The sequence below is a fragment of the Castanea sativa genome, chromosome 8, assembly GCF_040712315.1.
Source record: "Castanea sativa cultivar Marrone di Chiusa Pesio chromosome 8, ASM4071231v1".
NCBI lineage: Eukaryota > Viridiplantae > Streptophyta > Magnoliopsida > Fagales > Fagaceae > Castanea > Castanea sativa.
The window spans coordinates 22601472-22611998 of NC_134020.1; the positions used below are offsets into that span (position 1 = coordinate 22601472).

At 36.1% G+C, this 10527-nt stretch overlaps 1 pseudogene; it reads right to left on the reverse strand.

Moving 5' to 3' along the window:
* Positions 1-10527, reverse strand: part of LOC142606020 (protein NRT1/ PTR FAMILY 2.7-like) — a 58650-nt pseudogene that overhangs the window by 7378 nt on the left and 40745 nt on the right.

Consider the following 10527-nt stretch of genomic DNA (forward strand, 5'->3'; position numbering starts at 1 on the left):
TGAGAATGAGTGGTAGGGAATAGAGGGGTAGGTGGGGCACGTGGGACACCAAAAAATCTTACTTCCTTTTTTTCTTTTCTTTTCGACTCAAAGTGTTACATTCTTCCCCTCTTATAAAAATTTCGTCGTCGAAATTGTACATATTAAACTTAGGCCTCTTTCCTTTATGCACCTTATCCATATCAATTGAGAGTCACTGCCTTGCAACAATTTCATTCTCTTTACTAGAGTTGGTTGAACTCTCAACTATCCAAGTAGGTCTCTGAATGGCCTATATAACCTCAACTCCCAACATTTCTAAATCAAAAATGATTTTCCTCTAAGTGGCATGCAAAGCAGCTGAAAAACAACCGGAGACTTTCTACTAAGTGCACCAACAATGACATAGCTTTGCGGAGATGATTGTTAATAAATAAATCATAGTCCTTAAAGAATTAAAGTCATCACCGTTATCTCATATTTAGCTTATTCCGGTTAAAGAAATACTCTAAAACTTTATGAACCATAAAAATCTCACGTCTCTCTCGCACAAATAACGTCTCCAAATTTTCAATGCAACACAACTGTAGCCAACTCGAAGTCATGTGGGGTAATCTTTCTCATAATTCTTATATCCTTCCAAGATCCAATGTAATACCATCCTTAGCAATCACATAACCTAACAACACTATTTGATTCCACTAGAATTCACATGTCCTCAATTTAGCAAACAATTTATTTTCTCTTAGAATCTGTAAAACAATCCTCAAGTGTTCTTCCTACTTTTCGAGAAATTATAAAGTCCTCATTGTGGACAAGTGACGTGGTCCACCATTCCACCAAAAGAGTCCCACGTGTTTAAAACTGCTGAGATAGAAAAAAATTTAAAATAAAAACTGATTACTGACTCAGTAATTTTATACAAGTGGGAGTCTTTTAGTAGAATGGTGGACAAGTGACGTGGTCCACCAGAGAACTGTATAATTTCTCCTGCTTTCTTGGCTCTTAGAATAAATCAAAATATCATTAATGAACACAATGACAAAATGATCCAAGTAATCATGAAATGCCACATTCATCAAATCCATAAAGGTAGTAGGGGCATTAGCTAATCCAAGCAGCATCATTAAGAACTCATAATAACCATACCTAGTCCAAAAGGCTGCCTTTGGTATGCATGTCTTAAATTTTCAACTATTGGTAACCAAAACGAGATCAATTTTTTAAAATACTTGTTCTCTTTGCCATTACTCAAACAAGTCATCATTGCAAGGCAAAGGATATTTACTCTTAATGGTAATTCAATTTAGATCATAGTAGTTGGCACATAATCTCATAGATTCATCCTTCTTCCTAAAAATGCATACAAGCATGATAAGAAGCCAACCAATCCATGCCTAGGATAACATAAAAAATCATGCTTATCTAACAACACTATTTTAGCCAATAACTCTACCTTCGATAAAAAAGATACATGACTTGAGCACAAGATTATTCCATATAAATCACCAATTGGGGTAGAAGCTAATAACTTAAAATCAAGGAGTTCTAGGCTCTTATCACAATTTCTAGTAAGGTACTAGAAACAAAGAATGCGTAGAACCAAGATCAAAAGAACTCTAGCATGTGTGGAGAACAAAGAAACTATACCTATCACCACGGTGTCTATGGCCTCAACATCTTGAGCAGCCAATGCATACATTCTACCTTGCACCTTCTTCCCATTGTTATTACCCTTAACGGTCTGAGGCAAAGAAAAGGAACCCGAGCTCTTAGCAATTGGGCATTCTTTAGCAAAGTGACCAAGTTGCTTACAATTGTAGCACAACCTAAGTCCACCACAAGCACGACCATTATAAAATCTATCACAATGGGAGCAAAGCTTCTTTTCACTTGATTGAGGCGAGGCACCCTTGTCTTGCCCATAAGAATGATCCCCGTTACTAGTCTTCTTAAGGAACCCCCTCTTGAAGTTTTGCCCCTAACCCTCTCCATGCTGAAAACCAAAGGGTTCTTGCTTCTTATCATCCTCCCTGGAACCGAGGTTGCACTTAAAGTCCTCTTCAAGACTTATTGCCCGCTTCACAGTCTCAGTAAAAGTATCCACTCCAGAGGCTATAATGTAGGGGCGAATCTTATCATTAAGACCTTTCTGAAACTTGATTACTTTCTTAGGCTCATTCAGAATTAAATAGGGAGCAAAGCAGGAGAGCTCAACAAACTTTGCAGCATATTCTTCCACAGTCATAGTCCCTTTAACCAAATCAGAAAATTCTATCTCCTTTCGATCCCTAACTACATCAGGGAAATTAGTCTCATTAAAGTTCCTTAAATTTCTCCCAAGTAATAGGAGTGTCCTCTCCCAACTCCATCCTCAACAAGTGCTCAGTGCCCATCCACCATCTCTCAGCAGAATCCTAAAGAGCAAAAGTAGCATACACCACCTTTTGAGCATTAGTGCATTCAAGGGCTCTCAATAACTTTTCCATCTTTAGCAGCCAATTCTCTGCTACCATTGGATCAAGTTCACCATTAAAAGTTAGAGGGTTTTGCTTATGAAAATCTCCAAAATAGCAACCCTCCCTCCTACGCTCACCACCCTGAACCGCTCTAGCAATCCTCGCATAGATCCTATCTGCCACCTCATCAATCTCACCACCATCAAGAGTGATAATCTCTCACGCTTTTGGCATTGCCTAAGGCCATGTTCTAGAGCTGCAACCTCATTTACATACCTTACTTTGCATGCTTTCTTTTTAGGAGTCATAGTATACAAAGGTACTTATACCTATACTCATGAAACAAAGCAAATAAATCAAAAGGCAACATAGAAGGTTAGCATAGACAAGCTAGATAAGGATAAAAGAATAGCATGTGGAAGCTTCAACAAATGCACTAAACAAATGATTCATCAAACCCCCTAATGCTCTGACTTAGATCAAATGATTCATCAAACCCCCTAATACAACCCAAAGGTACCTGTAGATTTTTTTTTTCTTTAAACAATCAAATCCAAATAATTCATATTCAATACCAATATCAAGATTTTTTATAATAATTTCATTAAAGATACTTCCAAAATAAGTTAAAGCTCTAAGCAATAATTACAAGAACCATTGGCCACAAAAGAATGACGGTCTGAATATATACAATTACATAAAATTCATTATCAAGAATTTTAAAAAAGATGCTTATCTTTTCCATGCTAATAAATCATGCATTTCCCCATATGCATTACCAAATATGATGTACTTTTCAAAAATAATCATATATAATCTAGGTTGCACTGACACGCCACTTTTGGCGACGTGTTGGTGTCAGACACCGAAACCGGTACGACTCGCCGGACTCCTGTGTCCGGGCAGTGTCTTCTTCTTTTTTCGCTTCTCCGACACGGCACCGACACGTCCGATACGCCAGCAGAACAAAAAAAAAATCACAGACCTTTGCTGGCATCTCAAGTTCTCAACCTACCCTCCTTCTGAACTCTGCCCGCTGCCGCTGCCTTCTGTCCCTCGCCGGAGCTAGATCGGGGCGATCAGCAAGCTCAATAGACATCGACGCCGTGCCCTGTCCCTTCTGATCTCTCTGTCTCTCTCGGCGTGGACTGTCCAACCTCTTCTCTTCTCCCTCTCTGTTTTTTTTTTTTTCAGATATTTTGGTGAATGGGTATGGGTGTACTGTGTTACTTTAGTATAAGTTATAACGTTTTTTTTTTTTTACCCCACGCACACTGTCATAGTGTCATTGACACTGAGTTATACTTTTTAAAGTTTGGTTTCCTTTTATATTTTTAGTTTGACGTTGAATGTAGCACATTTAAACTCTTGGTTTGTACTCTAAACATTTTATGTGTGTTTTTGCACTACTTTGGAGGTTAGTTTACTTATTTGTAATTCTTATATAATTTAAATTCTAAACATAAACATATTTTATGTCTAAAAATATTTAAAAATATGCTTAAATATAAAATATAATTAATTATTTAATTACTATGTCCACGCCGTGTCGTGTCCTTATTTTTCAAAAATTGCCATATCGCCATGTCCGTGTCCGTGTCCGTGCATCATAGTATATAATAGGGTCACAACACAATACTCGTCAAGAAAACATATTCCAACAAATAATTTTCTGTTTGACCTAAAACAATGTTTATGGAACATGGTTATTTTCCAAAATTCTCATTAAAAACTACTTATCTTGCAACCCGCAAAAACCTAATTCTCCAAGCTCCAAAGAAGATTAGCTAGAACCTAAACATAAAGCTTGAAATTGTATCTAGCTACAAATTAAGAATTTCCAAATAAGCACTTAATTAGGCAAACCTAGTATTTAGCCTCACAAATAATGTATATCACATCCAAAGTTTCTCAACGATATAAAATTCACGGCATAGACTCCACTTTATACTCATAAATCATTCAAGGCATTATCTCTAACACCAAAACATCAACTCTTAATAAGTAGTTCCCAAACGATTTATGTAATATCATCAAGAAACCCATGACACCAAAATCATAATATTCTCCCAGACAAACAATTAGAATCTTTAACTAGCTCCAAATAATCAATAAAAATTAGTTTCAAAATCTATTTCACATTAAAAAGCCTAAACCCCTAAATCTTCACCAATTAGATAGCCACCATTGTAAAAACTATAAACCCACTCATCAAATAATTCTACCACCACAAAACTCATACATATAAACACATGAATATCACTTCCAAAACTCATAAATCATATGGGTATCATTATCAAAGCTTAGATAAAAATAAAAAAAAATTAAAAAAAATAAAATAAAAAAAACCTCTAGCAAAAGCATATAAACCCACAAAAAAGATTAAAAATTTACCTCAAATAAAATATATGAATGTTCTTAGAGTTTCTTTAAGATTTTCCGGTGATCTTACCAGGAAAATGAGGGTAGAGATGGTGGTGAAGGAGGTACACCGGTGGAAGAGGAAGAGAGAGTGAGAGAGGAGTGTATGTTGTGTTATTGAGAAAATGAAAAAGAAAAAGAGAGTAAATGGGCGATTTTTAAAAAATAACTATAAAATTCAAACAATATTATTAGTTAACCAATGTTTGAAACAATTTGGGTTTCTAACAAATCGAGTCCTTTGGACTCGATTTCTCCATTGCGCCAACAGCTGAGGTGGACAAAGTGTCCACCTGTATGTCCACCTGTAAATCGAGTTCATTGGACTCGTTTTTCAAAATCGAGTCCAAAGGACTCGAGTTTCTTGTGTCTGGTCCCACCACCTTAGGCTTTCACATGCCTAGTCACGTGGATTTTTTTAATAAAAATCGAGTCTAATAGACTCGATTTTTAGTCTGTTTGGCACCTGGACAAATCGAGTGAATTAGACTCGATTTTTCTTTACTGGAAGTCGACTCTACTAAACTCGATTTTCATGAATGGTCTCCAGCCCGTCCACGTGTCATGTGGGTCCCAAACTGGGACCTTTTTCCCCCCTTACCCGGCTCACACCCTCTCTTCTACTCTCACACCCTCTCTTCTGCTCTCCCAACTTTCCTTTCATCACTCACACAACTTGCCTCTCATCACTCACACAACACTCACACTCAACTTTCATCAACTCTCACCGGTAATGTTTTTACAATATTGATAATATTTTTTGTTAGTTATTATATTGTGGTTATTTGCTAGGTTATTTTTTTTTAAGAAACAATTAGAACATATTAGGAAAATTTTTATTTTTTAGTTTGAAATTTTTTTTTTGTTAGTGTAAATATTGTGATTAATTTATTTGTTAGTATATTGTGATTATTTGTTAGTATATTGTGATTGTTTGTTAGTTTTTTTAAAAATTATTATTATTATTATGATTAATTATTGGGAATACTTAGTGCTAAATATTGTGATTAATGTTATTAAAACATATTTGGAAATATTGTTTTTTTTCGTTAGTGTAAATATTGTGATTAAATTATTTGCTTAGTTTTTTTAAAAAAAATTAATATTGTGATCAATTATGTTATTACAACATATTGGGAATATTTGCTTATTTTTTGTTAGTGTAAATATTGTGATTAAATTATTTTCTAGGTTTTTTTTTAAATTAATATTGTGATTAATTATTGGGAATATTTAGTATTGGGGGAATATTTAGTACCAAATATTTGTGATTAATTTTGTTATTACAACATATTGGGAAATGTTTTTTTTGTTAGTGAAAATATTGTGATTAAAAAAATGCTAGGTTTAAAAAAATATATATTGTGATTAATTATTGGGCATATTTAGTACTAAATATTGTGATCAATTGTTAGGAATATTTTGTACTTTTAGGTCTTTATCATGGGGGTATGAAATGGACTATTAGTTTGATATCTAATCTAGTATTTGTAGTTTTTTTAGCATAAATTATTTCAAGATATATTTGTTTAAGATTTGTAACAGAGATTTCAATGGATAACTGGTTGGTATAATATTTAAGTTTGATACCTAGAATGATTTGGAATTTTAAAAGAATATGAAATTGGTAATGACTATTTTTGTATGTGACCTGAGGTGAGTATACGCAAAGTTTTGTGATTGATGTTGATTGAGAGTTATAAATTTGTCACTAATACAATTGCACTTGATGATCTATAGGTTGACAATGATCTATATAAATATATACTACGGTAGACCTCTTAGCAATACCAACCCTTATGACGGATTTCCATTTCAAGGTCCGGGTATCTAGTGCTGTTAGATGATAATACGCTGTAAATTAAAGACCCTGAGTGATTTGAAGATAAAAATTATGGAAGAGCTGCAACTAAACCCTGCTTTGCATGACATAAATATTACTTTCCGTTCTCCACATGAAGTCCTCAATCAATGCATTAATTACAAATATATGGCGATAACAAAAGACAAACATGTGAAGATCATGTTTAAGAAGATGCATCAATGGGAACAAGTAGCAAATTTTGAGTTATACGTCACTTTAGAGCCGCATGCGGAAGTCGGCGTAGAGGAAATTGTACAAACAACTACATCTCTACAATTTGCAGTCTTAGATGATCAATGCACCACATTGGGAGGCTATACACCCCCTTTTCAAGAGATACCAACAACAGTTGAGAGCGAACCTAGCAATAGATATGAAGATTAATTTTGTACACATCGAGGTGATTCCTCTACACTTCCAGTAGTTAAAGATAAAGACGAGTATTGTGTTGGGGAAGATCTTGACGATAGAGATGAGTACGAAGAGAGGATTGAGCGAGGCGACTTTGACAGGGGTGTTGATGACCATGAAATTACTCTTAATCCTCATGTTGATGATATGGATGAATGTGATGAAGATGATGTGGACACTAATGTTAGAGTTCAACATGTTACAAATACGACCCCTATTTATGAACCTCCCGCCTCATCATTTTATGCAAATATTTGGGAAAATATGGTTGATCCTAAAGTTGTTAAGTAAGCATTTGCTTCTTCTTGGAATGCAAACATGAATTTTTATACAGAGTTGATTTTTGCGAATAAAGATACGGTGAAACGTGCATTAACAATTTATACCGCAAAGTATAACAGAAATTTTATGACTAGTAGGTCGACCAAAAGTAGACTGTATGTGAAATGCATGGATGGGTCATGCAAGTGGTACGTTGGGGCAGTCATGAAGCCTAAACAGGGAATATGGAGGGTCACATCTTATGGGGGTCCTCACAGTTGTATGACCTTTGGCATGGCTTTTGATAGTAGAATGATGGATTGTAATTTTCTTGCAGCAAAATTTGTTCCAACGTTGCAAAAAAATCACATGGCAACAATTGATCACCTTAGAGATTACATCAAAGGGAAGTATTATGAACATAAGCTTTCTTACTATAAGATATGGGATGCGAAACAAAAGGCTATTTCAAAGATATTTGGCGATTGGGAAGAGTCTTCTGAAAGGTTGAAAAAGTTATTGTTGGCATACTTGGATCAAAAAGCTGGCACCCGGTACTGGTATCTCACTGAACCGAGGGAGGAAGGTGTTACAATATTGCGCTATGTATTTTGGGCTTTCGCTCCATGCATTGAAAGATTCAGACATTATAAGCCAGTGATTAGTATTGATGGGACTCATTTGTATGGTAAATATCGAGAGGTGTTGATGATTGCAATGGTCACCGATGCCAACAACAAGGTTTTGCCTCTCGCCTTTGCTGTTGTGGACAAAGAGTCAAGGCCTAGTTGGAGGTGGTTTTTAGATTGCTTCAGGATTGCACTGGGGGATGTGATAGCAAATAAGGACATCTGCGTAATTTCTGACCAACATAAAGGTATTCGAAACGCAATTGCAAACTGGCCTAGAGATGATGATGGACGAGTACGAGTATATCACAGATATTGCCTTCAACATGTTGCTAGCAACTTCAACACGCATTTTCAGGATGCCACTTTAAAGTCATTGGCCTTGAAAGCGGGGTATGCTACTCAGGAAGCTAAATTTGAGTTGTTCATGCAACCTATCAAGGAAGCCGAGATCGAGGCCCTTAGGAAGAAATCAGCCACCGAACAACAGGTAAGTGTACTCGACTCATCCATCATGCCATACACATATCTAATGAAAGAGGATATAGACAAGTGGACCCAGCTACATGATGGTGGATACCGTTATGGGGCTATGACAACCAATGTCTCGGAGTGCTTCAATGGAGTACTCAAAGGTGCCCGCGGCCTGCCTATTGCTGCAATGGTTGAATTCACTTGGAGCAAACTTGTCGCGTATTTCCATGATCGACACAAAAAAATTACTCATGATCTCTTGGAGGGCAAGGTGTGGAGTAAATATGCCTTATAAATCTATGGTGCAAATCTGGAAAAATCTAAAACACACCAAGTAAGGTCGTTTAATAATGTCTATGGTATATATCAAGTAATGACTACGTACAACATCCATAACTCTGGAGGGGGACAACATAGTCATAAAATAAACATTTTAGCCAGAACATGTGGTTGTGGAAAGTGGCAAAATCGAAAGATCCCTTGCTCACACGCAATTACAGTTCTTCAGTACTTGGGGCAAGATGCAAGTGCATATATTGACCCATGTTATAGTTTGGAGAACGCCATTCGCACCTACTCACACCAATTTGTGGTGCTAAAGTCAGAGTCATTGTGGAGGGATGTGGAAGGTCCAAAATGGGTGCCTGACCCAGACCTGCTGCAGGCCAAAGGTCGACTTGTGAAGTCTAGGATAGGGAATGAGATGGATGGGGTCTGGCAAAAACCGGGAAGCCGAAGGCCAGATTCTGACTTGAGGGAGATTCAACAAAAGCAGAGCTGTGGACTGTGTCATCAACATGGGCATAACCGTAGAAAATGTCCGCTTTCCTGTGGAGCTTCGACAAGCAGTAATGACCCAAACTAGGTAAGTGATGCTTTTATATAAAATGCCATGATTGTATCAATTAGCCAAGTTGCGTAGATTACTACCTTTGTTTTGGCTTTTGGTATCTAACGACAATATTTCAATTTTTGTCAGGTATGCAGATACTCGATTTTGGAATGGCATTGTAGATGTAAATTGTGGTTCTCTTTATTGTGTATTCGAACTTACTACTAGGTTGTATCGGTATAATTATAATTTTCTTTTACCACTGAATGCACTTGTAATCGAAGTATTCTGTATCCAATGTACCTGTTTCTATATTGTGATACTATGAATGTTTAATTTTATCTTTCAATTAGTTGTTAATTATTTCTATTAGCTGTTATACTCATCTGTGTTGGTGCTTCTTGTTGAGACTATAAGTCCTTTTTTTGTTTTCTTGATAAGTAACTATAAATCTTTTTTCATTAGCTGCTCTACTCATCTGCATTGGTGCTTCTTGTTAAGCCCTTCTCCATCTTAACTTTTTACTCATGAGCTTTCAACATTGGACTGGCATAGCATGGGCAAGTTACAATTAACTTGTCTGAGGTACAATCATTACAATATTATGACCAAATGGCTTTTCCAATCCTTTCCTTTTGCATTTTCTTCCTCATCTATATAGCTTTGGATTCTTTTACCACCTTCTTTTCATCAAGTCTTACCTTTTTTTTTTTACTCTGCATGACATTGTTCACTTACTTTTTATAGTTTTTAGTCTTGTTAAGCTGATGGTGGCATTATTTGTGAGGAAGAAAAAGAACCAATAAGGTGGTTTTCTAAAGGTTTTGCTTATGCTTCAGTTGACATACTGAATAGAGAGAAAAAAATATCTTGTGTTTCTGCACTACATTTAAAATAAAAAAATAAAAAAAATAAAACTCAACTTCAGAGTGATCGAGTTTGTCCCTGCTCTCTGCCTGAAAACTCGAATTGTGGGAAGTTGAGTACTAAATGTAGAACTCGAGTCCATAGGACTCGATTTATAAGTCCACAGAAATCGAGTTCTACAAACTCGAGTTACAGGTTTTTTTTGGTGGTTTCCTAGCCATCAGGCCCTTGTGTGATAGTGATACACCCATTGTAGTCTCCTGAGTTAGGCCACTCATATTTATAAGTTAGTAACACATACATACTAAGCAACCACACATACATACATGA